Source organism: Coenobita brevimanus, chromosome 28 (genome assembly GCF_032717465.1).
Source record: "Coenobita brevimanus isolate Jiangsu-jjx chromosome 28, ASM3271746v2, whole genome shotgun sequence".
Lineage (NCBI taxonomy): Eukaryota > Metazoa > Arthropoda > Malacostraca > Decapoda > Coenobitidae > Coenobita > Coenobita brevimanus.
In genome coordinates, this window is record NC_136981.1 from 4,831,018 (window position 1) to 4,844,913 (window position 13,896).

Genomic DNA, 13,896 nt, shown 5'->3' on the forward strand with positions numbered 1-13,896 from the left:
AAAGTGGTAGGGGAGAAGGAACATGTAGGATGGGGAGAAAAGAGGGCATGGGAGACTGAAGGAGCGGGGAGGGGGAGGGGGAAAGGGAGACTGAAGGGGAGAAAGAAAGGGTGAAGGGGAGAAAGAAGGAGTGGAGAGGGGGCGGGAGGAAAGGAGAGGGTAGGGGGAGGCAAAAGGGGCAGGGGGGAGAGAGGGAGAGGGGAGAAAGAAGGGGAAGGGGGAGGGGGGAATACGTGATGAAGAGAGGCAATAAATCGTAAAGGTGAAGGAAAAGGGTGAATAAGCGACGTGGCAGAGAAAGAGTTGGATGATTGATGACGAGAGAGGGAGTGAGAAAAGAGAGCAAGAAAAGATAAGAGGGTGAGAACGAATGTGAAAGAGAGAGGAGGTGCGAGAGAGAGAAAGAGAATATGTGAGAGCGAGAAAAGCTGAGAGAGTGAACAAAGATATGAGGGTGAAAAAAAGATTTGAGAGCGAGGAAAGATATAAGAGCGAAAAAGGACAATTAAGAGAGTGAGAAATAATATGAGAGCGAGGAAAGATATGAGAGAGATAAAAGATAATCATGAGAGCGAGAAAAAAAATGAGAGTAAGTTAAGAGTAATCTGACGTGATGTAACAATAATAGTGTTTCTTTGTGGTTATTTGAAAGAAAGCTGATAAAATGCACCATCTTCTCCTACATTTTTTTCCACTTCTTTCTTCACTCCATTTTTCCCTCTTCCTCCTACGTTTTCTCCTCTTCCTCTTTCTCCTCCTCCCTCTCTTTCTTCTTCCCTTTTTTTCTTCCTCTTCCTGCATTCTTCCTCTTCTTCCTACGTGTCTTCTTCCCCTTTCTCTGGCGATTTTTCTCTTTCTTCTTCCTCCTATCTTAGTACTCTTCCTCCTACGCTTCCTCTTACTCTTTCCCAACACTTCCTCCTCTTCTTCTTTCCATTCTTCTTCTTTATTTTCTTCCTCTTTCTCCCATTCATCTCCATCATTTTCTTCTTTTTCTTCTTCACCTTCTCCTCCTCCTTCTCGGCTCTTGTCATAACACTGGATGATTCATGTCCTTCCTGTGACCGAGAAAATATGGCGGGGGAGGAAAGGAGGGGAGGGGGAGGAGGGAGGAGGGGAGAGGGAGAGGGAGGGAGGGGAGGGGGGGGATGAAAAAAGCTACAGAGATGGTGAAAGATGGAGAGACTGAATTATCTATCTATTCATCTATCTGTCTGTCTAGCTATCAATTCCCTTGTCTGTCTATAAGTCTATCTGTCTATCTACTTGCCTATCTATCTATATATCTATTGTGTGTGTGTGTGCGTGAAAGAGAGAGAGAGAGAGAGAGAGAGAGAGAGAGAGAGAGAGAGAGAGGAAACGGGGAGAAGCGGTGGAGAGAGGATGAAGAGGAAGAAAAGGAGAGAAGGAAGGAGTATGGCTGAAGAGAGAAAGAGTGTGTCTGAAGAGGGAAAGGGAAAGAAAAAGATTAAGGAAAGGAGAGGGGAACAAAGTAGGAGGGCTGAGGAGAGGGGGGGAGGAGGAGGAGTGATGAAGAGCAGAGGAGGAGGATGGGAGGAGAAGACAAAGAGGAGGAAGATAAGAAGAAGATGAAGAAGGAGGAGGAAGAGGGGAGGCGATAACTGAGACAGAGGTGGAGAGAAGGAGAGGAGAAGGGAGGTAACAGACAAGGAGGGGAAGGAGAGGGAATGGGAGACAGGGGATAATGGAGACAAAGCAGAGATCAGGGGAGGAGGAGGAGGAGGAAGAGGAGGAGGAGGAGGAGGAGGAGGAGGAGGAGGAGACAAATGAATAATAGAGACGAAGTGGAGGAGGAGATGGCGATGAAATAATGAAGACAGAGGGAAAAGAGTTCCAGGATAAGGATAAGAAGAAGAAGAAGAAGAAGAAGAAGAAGAAGAGGAGAAGGAGGAGGAGGAGGAGGAGGAGGAGAAGGAAGAGGAGGAAGAGGAGAAGGCCGCATTGGTGGAATAGAGATATGTGGAGCAAAGCAGTGCTGAGAAAAATACCACTGATATGTAAGGACGTGAAGGAGGAAGAAAAGAAGAAGAAGAAAGAGGAAGAAAAATTGGAGGAAGCCAAAAAGAGCAAGAATAGGAGGAGGAAGAGGAAGAGGAACAGGAGAAGGAAGAGGAAGAGGTACAGGAGATGGAAGAGGAAGAGGGACAGGCAGCAAGGGTGAACTAATGGAGACAGAGGTGAAGCAAGGGTCTGGTTGGGGGTGACATATGAAGCCTCCTGCCGTCCCCTTCCTGCCGTGTCCACCCAGCAGACGCCAACCATTGCCGGACACTATCAACCCCCCCTCCCCCCTATTACCTAGCTTGTCCTCCCAGCCGTCACCATACTCTCTATTCATGAACCATCTTAACTCCCTCTTCTCTAGTATGTATTTTCTTGCAATCCCTTCAAAGTTTAAGTGTTTTTCTCTTAAGCACCAAGCAAACGATGTAATTCACAGCCCAACGGAAGGGAGGGGGTAGCTGACGAGGGAGGGAGACAGGTGACGAGGGAGGAGAACAGGTGACAAGGAAGGGGATAGATAAACAGGGAGGAGGGGTAGGTGACGAGGGAGGGGGATGGATGACGAGGCAGGAGGAAGGGGGTTAGGCGACGAGTCAGGAGAGCAATATGGCCTCTCTCCTGCTGGGTGTTATGACCTACGGCACACACGGAGCGTTCTCTCTGCTTATACACACGAGGTAATGCTGCAGGAGGAAGTGCAGTGAGTGAGTGGCTGTAACAGAATATAAACGTGCTGCTGCTGCTGCTGCTCGAGAGAGAGAGAGAGAGAGAGAGAGAGAGAATCAGACATACAAACAGACCTACTCAAAACAGACGCCCCCTTTCATGTCAACAGAGGGTATACTCCTACTACTCTCCATGTCAGCCAGGGTACTTCATGTCAGCTACTGTTGTTCACGTCTCCCCTCTCTGTCAGCACTGTAATCCCCCTCCACTCTCTTGTCATTCTACGTTCACCCTCTGTAGCCCTGAGCTGTGCTTTTATCTCGAGCATTTTCTATCCCTCACTCACAAAAAAAAGAAAAAATGATGGGATGTGGAACAGGGAGGTTGAGACAGAGACTGAAAGAGGCTGAAAGGTGTCACTGCACTGGTTTTGGGTTATGTTAACACTCGAATATAGTGCTAGTCACGAAGAAGTGCTATGGAAAGGATGTAGAGCCATAACACTGACTTTTTCTGGCACTGAGGTACGTGAAGTAAGCCTCAAACGGACGAAAATCTGGGCCAAGATAGTGGACAACGGTACAAAGTCTGGTTCCTAATGACCTTTACTTACCATGCCTTCCCCACACCATTGTCTATTTGCCAGCTGTCCCTACTACACTCTGTGCACTTTTGATCTCCTTTACACAACAAAACACTATTTACCAGCTGTTTCCACTGCTGTCTAGTTCCCTTCTAATTTCTTCTGTCCTGGCCTTCCTCACAACACTGTCTATATACCAGCTTACTGTCAACCACTCCCGTGCCTTAATTAAAACAGCTTTCTGCGAACCAGCAAACTACTACCTTGCTAATGAATTCCCCGGGTAATTTGTGAAGTGTTTCGGGTAAACTCTGACACCTTTGTTATGTGAAGGAGTGAAAAAAACAAAAAATCCGCTTAGCCCGCAACAAACCTGACTTCTGCACAACATACTGTTTCCTAATGGTTATCCAGCGCTTTCCTACAACTACATCATACAACTAGCCATACAACAAGGCATATACATTACAGGTGTTTAATGAAAGCTATATCTAACCCCTCCAGTCAAAAAAGTCTCTGCTACTCTGGATACACTTGCTTGGAGGTAGCACTGTACAGGAACTAATGGATCACTACGTCGTCCCCGAGCTAAAGTAATTGATATCACGTTTCCATCAAGACTTCCTTAGCAAAAGCCACTTGTTTATCGGTCAGTTGGATTTTTCGCTTCCTTTGGTCATTAAGCTACCTGTGTTGCCAGTCACTACACCAATATGTTGCTTCAAATGAAACTATAAATATGTATGCACCACTGAACAGATGGGCCCTGATATGCTGATATGCTGAAGTGTGTGTGTGTGTGTGTGTGTGTGTGTGTGTGTGTGTGTGTGTACAGTATATGGATTGTATGGTGTGGTATGCTATGTGTATGGTGTGTGTGTGTGTGTGTGTGTGTGTGTGTGTGTGTGTGTGTGTGTGTGTGTGTGTACAGTATATGGATTGTATGGTGTGGTATGCTATGTGTATGATGTGATATTGTGTGTGTGTGTGTGTGTGTGTGTGTGTGAAGCGGGGCAGTAATATGTATACGGGATAACCTTGAGCCTATTATGCCTCTCATTAATCGTGGAGGGAGTGTTGATACAGGTGTAAGGGAGGGAACACATGTTTGCACAGCGATGATGTATGTTAATGTGCATACTAATTGAGTGGATATTAGTGTGTAAGTGTGAGGTGCTTTATTACTGTACTGGGGCTACTACAGTCAGAGAGTACAGAGAGAGAGAGAGAGAGAGAGAGAGAGAGAGAGAGAGAGAGAGAGAGAGAGAGAGAGAGAGATTTGTAAATAACCTCTTCAGAAAAATAGGCAGAGTGAAAGAATTATATTGACTCTATAGTACTGACTAAAAACATAAGGTACACCACAGCCTAATGATGTTACAGAAACAGTATATGAATTAAAAAAAAAAAAACTGTCTTCATTAAGCACTACAGGTAATTAGGAGTAGGTATGACTGAGCAACACCAGGTGCAAACGTGGATGGTGTATTAAGAGAGCATTCCAACCTAATAGAGTGATTGAAGCAGGTGTGTGATAGGTAATTATAGTTCTTCAGTGTGTTTATGGATGGTGTAATGAGAGAGGGGAAGGCAAGGACACTCAGCAGAGGAGTGGTTCTGATGAGACGAAGCAAAGTGCACCTAGGGACAAAATTTCACCCATTATTTCCATTAATTATACTTCCTCTACAAGCTAATATTAAGCCGAGAATGACCAAGTACACCTAGGGAATATTAAGTTCATCAATTATTTCCACCATTTCTGCTTCCTCTCCTGGCTAATATTAATGGGCTGAGAGAAGCCAGTTACACTTAGGGACACTAGTTCATCTATTATTCCATCATTTCTGCTTCCACTGCTGGCTAATATTCCCAAGCTGAGGGAGGCTCGATATGTTTCCCTCCTTACAGACGGTTACCTTTCCCATGAGGAGCCTTAGAGGAAACAGAGTATATTCATTTTAAGGTAACGCTGCCTAAAATTGACATCTCACCATCTTAAATTTTCAGTTATAACAATGGATTAACACCAAATATGATGCTAGTCATGAGAAAGTGCCTCCTTCCCATCTCTTCGGTACTTATCCTCTCCCATCCACACTACCTATCCGCTCCCATCCACGTTGCCTATCCCCTTCCATCCAAGCAGGCTAATGAATAACGGCGGTTCAGTAATGTGTGTGTGTGTGTGTGTGTGTGTGTGTGTGTGTGTGTGTGTGTGTGTGTGTGTATGTGTGTGTGTGATGATAAGCCAATATCTGCTTCCCTGTTCTCTCTCCAGCCATATCCTCCACTTCCCTCTCGCCAGGGGGATAAAGAAACGAGTGATCATGATAGTAAGCCCGTAGCAAAATAATAATAATAATAATAATAATAATAACAATACTACCATTACTTGAGGAAGATCTTAAGTCTTTCTCCACTACGACTCTTCTCAGGTGAATAAAATCATGTGCAATCCTGAATATGAAACCCAACTCTCAAGGAAAGGTTAATGACCCCGGAAGTTGCAGTATCCTCCCTTGAACACCTTGCATTATGAGATTGCACCCTAAACCCTCATTATATCTCACGCTACTCTCAGTTCACCTCCTCTATTAAAGCATAGTGTGCACCGAGAAAGTTACTTAATAACTGGGCTATTAAAGTTTCTCTCAGCTAAAGCAAAATCGTCAGGAGTAAGCTAGAATTAATCAGCTAGGAACACAGCCTTCATTGACCTCTTCCCTATTACAGGTATGATCTATGCTGAATAAAATCGTCTAGCGGTATCAAGAATAACAATAAATAAAGAAGGAGTGGTCAGAAACTGCGACAAGGGTTTCCTTAAGTCGATCTAATGGCTGAACCTTTGATTTTGCTCTGTGACTTCGACTTTTGACCGAGTACTATAAAAATGGAGTAATTTCATTCTTGCCTGATCCTTAACCCTTCCATTAGGTTTGATTCAGACTGGATTATAGTTCTCTGAGTTGATCTTCCCTTGTGACTTGACCCTTTGATTTACCGCTCCCAAGACCTAATCACTTCCTGTACTCATAACCCTCAACATTTCCAGCAATTTAAATCCAAAGCAGATTAACACTGCTAAAGTTATACTGCATACAAAGTACCATGGGGACATACACACGCCGGACGAAAATGTATACCTGCGAATAGGTGCAAAAAATCATGGGGTTGCATGGGATAAATTTCTCTCTAATCTGAGTTGACCATATCTCAAGCTCCTACCACCCACCATCCCCACCCCGAACCCCCACCTTACCCACCAGTACCCCTCCCCCCTCCCACACACAGACACCACACCACCCCCACCACCCACCACATCACCACTCCCCCCCCCCTCTCTCTCTCTCTCTCTCTCACACACACACACACACACACACACACACACACACACACACACCACCTCTTCCGTCTCACTGGACCCATGTTGCTGATTTCATAACACTTCACAAACTCCCGTCCATTGCCCCATTCCACACGATTACGTCTCCATATATCCCTAAGCCGTATTCACAAACTCTCTCTAGCCTCACTAGTTTATAAGACTGAGGCTGGGGACGGATGCCTTCACGTGGTGGCGCAGATCTAACCAGGTGGCTCCACTACCTGGTTATATAAACGTCCCTCAGCTACTTCTCTGTTCCCAAAAAGGAGGATGGTGGGCTGCAGAAGGACATTTTAAGCCTGTAGTCCACTGGGGTCGCATTTTAGTTGAATCTGAGGCTACAGGAACAAGAACGAGAACAAGAGCAACAGCAACAACAAAAAGAACAACAACAACTACGACTTCTGCTACCACCACCACCACCACCACTACTACTACTGCTACTACTATACTACTACTGCTGCTGCTACTACTACTACTATTACTACTACTACTACTACTACTACTACAATTAGTATGCAGGACTGTTGGGCCTAGGGGAACGGGTTGTCAAGACTGTGCCTAGAGTCGGATAAACATATATCAAAAAAGATGTTTCCCATAAGGGTTTACATAAAAGGTGTGGTTGGAGTTCATTATTAACATTATTATTATTATGATGATGATGATTATTACGGGTATTATTATTATTATTATTATTATTACCGGTATCATTATTATTATTATTATTATTATTGAGTGCCAAGCCAAATGGTTTCCCGTAAGCCAAGAAACCATTTACAACGCTGGGTGGTAACCATATAACCAAACCATACGTGCTCCCTACGTGTCAAGAGGGTTGGTGGAGGGTTAGTGCCTCTCCCTGTAAAACAAATAACTCAGAGTCAAATGGCCACCCCGTACGGGATTATGGCGTCTGGCAATAGATAGATAGATAGATTATTATTATTATTAAAAGGACTGGATGAGAGGAAGACTTAATATTCATCAAATACAAAACCAGCAGTAATTACTGTCTATCCAGGTTTCTAATTGCACTGAACGGGGACAAGGGGTGAAACAAACTTAATCTGCCACTCTGACCGGTGCGAGAATCAAAGAGGTGACCTAGGCGCAGGTGAGGGGCGTGAGATGGGGTGGATGAAAGGTGGTTAAAGAAAAGCTGGAAAAAAAAGAAATAAGGCAGGGATTGAGATATAAAGCAAAATGGATTGAAGGCGAGATGAAGGGAAGGGGGGAGGAGAAAAGAGCTGAAAATTGGGGCATGGAGCGAAATTAGAGATGACAATCAAAAGAAAGCTTTCAGCCTGGAGATGAAAGAGACTGCGAAAGGGGAGAGCTGGCAGATATGAGGGTTGGAGGAGGATGTGGTAAAGGAGGAGAGAGAGAAAAAATCAGCGCGTGGGAAAAAGATAAGGAGGAAACGTGAAAGCATGAAGAAAGATGGAGAGATATGAAGAAGAGCAAGCGGAGGAAGAAATAAATGATGATGATGATGATGGGGAGGAGGAGAAAAATGATGGGAGAGAAAAGCTAGTGAGCGGGAAAAAGATAAGTGGGAAAATGGAAAGAATGAAGACAGATGGACAGATAGGAGGAGGAGGAGGAGGAGGAGGAGGAGGAAGAGGAAGAGGAAGAGGAAGAGGAAGAGGAAGAGGAGGAGGAGGAGGAGGAGGAAGAAGACAGGGGAAAAATGGGAGGGGAAAAATTGCCATAACCGATCTCAGAAATAAATTATATTGGTCAAAGGAGGATAGATATGAAACGACTAAGACGAGGATGCAGAGGGGGGAGGGGGCGAGAGGAAAAAGGAGAAAAAATGAAGCAATGTAGATACATAAGGGTACGAGGAATATGCAGAGATGAAAAAGAAACAAAGTGACTGGGCAAAAAAGGAAGAGACTGGAGGAAGATGAAGAGATATGATGAGGAGGAAGGAGTGAGGGGAAGGAGTGACTGTCCAGGAAACCAGTGATAACAACAAGGAGCAGTCAGACGGTGCAACTCCCGTGCCCACCTAATGGTCTAAGAGCCGAACATTTTGATTTTCCCCTGTGCCCTTGGGTTTTGACCTATTGTTTTAAAAAAACGAATTGTTTCATTCATGTCTTACATTTAACACTTTCATCAAGTTTTGTTCAAAGTAGACTGAGACTGCTTGAGCTGACCTTGTCCTGTGAGTAGTGGACATAGTGGTTTAGAACTTCAGATCAATGGTTCTCAACCTGGGGTCCACAAAACACAAGGGGTTCACAGCAAGAAATTTATTTATGGGTTCACTGCGCGAAGTGATTTTTTTTTTTTTTTTAACATTTGTTGTTGTTCTCAACAAATGCAGAAACTATAATTGATTCTGAAGTCTATGTCACGTTCATTCGATATGAGAAAGAGTGAAATAGTTTACGTATATGATAGTCTTTGTTTAAGTTACTATAACCAATGATTTATGTAGTTTAGTCATATAGATGATACAGTAATTGTAACAACGTAAAAAAAAAGGCTGTTTTCTTCTCGGTCTGAGAAGAACTAATCTTAAAAATAATTTTTTGAGTATTTTTAAGGGTGAAAATGAAAAAAGTCTAAGGGGATTTTTGAGCTTTTTCAGAGGGTGATGAAACAGTTAAAATTATGAACTGCCGGTTTAGAAGGTTAATTAAGCCGATAAATACCTCACAGTCCACCGGCTCAGGCCATGAGAGCGAGGGGAACACTTTTTGTATGATCTCAGTCACAGTGTAGTTATAGCAGATGATGATAACAATGATGATGTAGTTATAAATGATGATGATGATGTAGTTATAAATGATGATGATAATGATGATGTAGTTATAAATGATGATGATGATGATGATGATAATGATGATGTAGTTATAAATGATGATGATGATGATGATGATAATGATGATGTAGTTATAAATGATGATGATGATGATGATGATAATGATGATGTAGTTATAAATGATGATGATGATGTAGTTATAAATGATGATGATGATGATGATGATAATGATGATGTAGTTGTAAATGATGATAATGATGATGATGATGATTATGTGATCTATCTGGAGAATGAAAAGGAGTGGGAGTGATGAATCTTAATTACATAAGGGTAAGGCATAAGAAAGAGGATTATATGACGAGAAGAGAGAGAGAGAGAGAGAGAGAGAGAGAGAGAGAGAGAGAGAGAGAGAGAGAGAGAGAGAGAGAGAGAGAGAGAGAGAGGAGGGGGCAGATTAGGAGGGCGAGAGGAGCAGGAGCATTAAAGAAGTAATTAAGAGTGGGGCGGATGCACAGTGCGGGATAATGAAGTGGCGGGCCTGTGAGAGAGAGCCACAACACACACACATACACATACACACACACACACACACACACAAACCTCCTTAATTAAATCTGGATATCAAAGCGACCCTACAGTTTGTCACATTTTCCCCTCAGATGAAAGACAAGGAGAGTGTTGGTGGCTTGTGAGATGAAGGAAAGAGGGGAAGAGGCTGATGGAAGATAGAGGGAAATGGGGAAAGGGGCTGAAGGAAAATGGTGGTGGTGGCTGCAGTGGTGGTGGCTGTGGTGGTGGTGGCTGAAGTGAGAGAATGTTTTGAATTAACCGCATGACGTGAGCGAGAGTGTTGAGGTGGAGTGTGATGTGAGTGGGAGGTATGGAGTGAACAGTTGAAATGTGAGGGAGATGCATGGAGTGAGCAAGTGTGTTTTGACGACCGAAGCCCATGACGTGAGCGAGTGTGTTGAGGTGAGTGTGTGAAGTGAGGGAGGTGCATGACATGAGCGAGTGTGTTGTGGAAGAGGGAAGGCATTACTGTTAGTGCAGAGTGTGTTGTTTGTGAACTGTATTGCGTGTTGTTCCCGGAGAAGAGAGTAAGGGTTGACTGATGGTGCAGCATTTGTGGTGGTGGTACTATACGTTTTTTTCGTTTCACTGGCCCTGATTTTGATCCTTTCTAGTTTATTTCATGTAACTAAGTGGCAGAAAAAGACAATACCACAACTCTATATCCTTTCCATAGCATTTTTGGACTAGCATCATATTCTAATGTAAATCTGTTGTGTATTCAGGTTGAGACATGGTAATCCTAGGCCAAGTTAGAGTATAGTTAGCACTGTAACATACCATAGTGAGTTTGTTCTAACCAAACTATGATTCCTAACCTTTTCTAGCTCACTCTAGCGGATTTGTTCTAAGCTCTCGAACATTCCTAACTCTTTAAACTCAGTCGATGGCCAGCTCTACTCAGACTGGAGAGCAGATTAGTAACCAAGGAGACTCATTCCTACATCATGCAGCCACAACTTAGTAATGAAGTTGTGGAAGCGACTCAGTTTCATGAAAGAAAAACAAACCGAGTATAATGTAGTCAGAGTATGTTCTATTATTTCATACCCTTATTTCCTTGAATGTGGAAACGCCTTCAGTGGCATCAGAGGCTTCAGAGCATCCCTTCTCTGGCGACTTATTAATTTATTTATTTATTTTTACTCCTCCAGATTGGGATAGGGATGGAGTGTAAGCAGGAGATATGGTTTGTCTTCTGGGTGGGATCAAAGGCTTCTTAGCACCCTTTTTTTTTGGCAAATAATTTTCCTACTACACTTTATCATTTCCCTGTATGCTGTTTACACCTTTCTGATATCAACAAAGACTACATCAATGACATAAATGAGGATAAGCAAGTAATATATGTAAAATATGTGACTAAGGAAGAGATAAAATACAAGAGAAAAAGGAATAAATAGGTATAGAAGAAGTAAAGTCAGAGAAACAACCATCTTCCCAATTCCATCTGAAGAAAACTTACAGTTGGCGAAATACAGTGAAAAACCCTATCTCTACCAGTGCTTGTTTCATATGGTTCGATTTTTCCGCTAGATATTCGTCAGACTCTGGGAGGATTCTCGTGTCTTTGTCTATACATAAAGATACTGAAGGGTAATGATTGTTGAGGAGGTAACTGATGGAAATATTGAGGTGCATACACGAATATCCCAAGGTGCAATGCGGAAATTATATCGCTGAGGAAGAGGTGTTACGATATCTCCATTGCAGCGTGGCATACAACTCAATGGCCCAGGGTTATACAAGGTCAATAATGTTATCGCCCGGGTGAGTATGTGGGTGAGGGATGGGGCCCGTGGGAGCAATAGAGGTTATATTGAGTTGACCGTGAGTGGCTCAGTAATTGCTCCCCCGAGGACTAAAAGGGCCGACACGGGCTGGGCCACACTATAGTCTGACAGATCGAAACGTAGGGTTTTGGTGGAGTCACCCCCTCCCTGCACTGTTGCCACGTTTCCGAGCTGACCTCTCCATCAGCGATGACCTTGACACTGTTTCCCTCTTGTGATCTCCGTTTTTCTAATACCCCCTATACCCCTGCCACCAACACCCCCTATACCCCTACCCCCAACAACACCCCCATCAACAACACCCGCTATACCTCCACCACCAACACCTCCTATAAATATAGACCCCCACCATCAACACCTGTATAATAATTAGCCGTTGATAATTGCTATACTTTTATTGAGAGCATACATTCTACCCTATTGCTCAAACTCCCTAATCTTACAATCCCATCTGTCTTAATCCTTCCCACTGCCTTCGTTCCTAAATCCCTTAATTGATCTATTTTTAACCTAAGTGTCCCCACACCTTTTAAACCATTTACCTCTCTGTCACTATTCTCCACCATATGTATCAACTTGTATTATATTGTGTATAGAACTTTCATACTGTATGCTGTACTACTGTATAATGTATAAGAATACCCACTGTTTAGTGGAAATAAAGTTTTATTATTATTATTATTATTATTATTATTTCTCTCTCTCTCTCTCTCTCTCTCTCTCTCTCTCTCTCTCTCTCTCTCTCTCTCTCTCTCTCTCTCTCTCTCTCTCGCTAGATTTTGTTATGTGTCATCCATGGTTTTTTACTTCCATTTTTATGTATGGATTATAATTTTGACTTTATTTCCGCACCACCCTTGAGGTAAAAGTCACGGCGCGTTTTTTTTATAGAGGTTTCCCCAATAGGCCTAAATCCTGTAGGGGGTTGGTAACCTCCCACAGCGTACACACAAACACGTGTCGCGTGAGTGCTGCCACCCCAGAGCTGTTTGATATATTTATTTTAATTATGAAAGGATCGCCTCTTCCCACTTTTATCCCTTCAAATTTTCTTGCAATTATACTTGCTAAATTAATTAGCAATGTTAGAAGTGTTGGGGAAGTAAATAATAATTAGAATATTTTTAGAGCAACACTGCCAAATTTTTATGCCACGTTTCTCTATTATCGTATAATATAGTATGCAGAATAGTTTTATTCTTCCTTGATACATGTCAGCACTTTCATTACAGTTATATTAGTATGAGTTATGTTTATGTATCATTCCTACTACACAAACCACAGGCGTTATACATCGTAGGGTTAGGAAACATGGCAATAGTGTAGGGAGGGGGTGACTCCACCCAAACCCTATGTTACGAGGAGGAACACTATATAACTATATAACAGAGGCAACAGCTATAATCTAAACCAGTATATGAAAGCTATATGACTATTACTGAGGCAGCGGATATAAACTAAACCAGTATAAGATATATAGTTATATGAAAATTGTAGAGACAACGAATATAAAGTAAGCAGTATATCATACAAGTACCCTAGCTATACATCAGTGGCACCATCTATAACCTAAATCACCACACTCTAGCTATATGACAATTATAGAGGCGGTGGATATAAACTAAGCTATCTACCATACACGTACTACGGTATATCTTATAACATGTATAGGCATAACGGATATATAAAGTAGATATATAAAGTAATCCATATACCATACATATCCTATAGCCATAAAAGATTTTCAGATGCAATATACATAAATGAAACCACACACTATGCATTTTCTAAGTCTACATAGAAGTTACAGCGGCGCCTTCTCGTGGTGGTCCAGCAATAGCTACCGGTATGCAACTCCACTGCCCAGGTGTGCAAACTTCCCTTAACTCCCTCACCATCTCCCGAAAGGCGGATGGTAGACTGCATGAGGAGGCTAGTGTGAACCTGCAGCCACTGGGTTCACGTTTCAGATGAACTTGAGACTGATTGCATTACTCCCTCCTTCAGTCCATGTCTTTCATTCCTTTTCAACATTGCATGCTTCTCTTTCTGTACTCCGCTCACGATAACTTGGCCTAAAAATGTCATT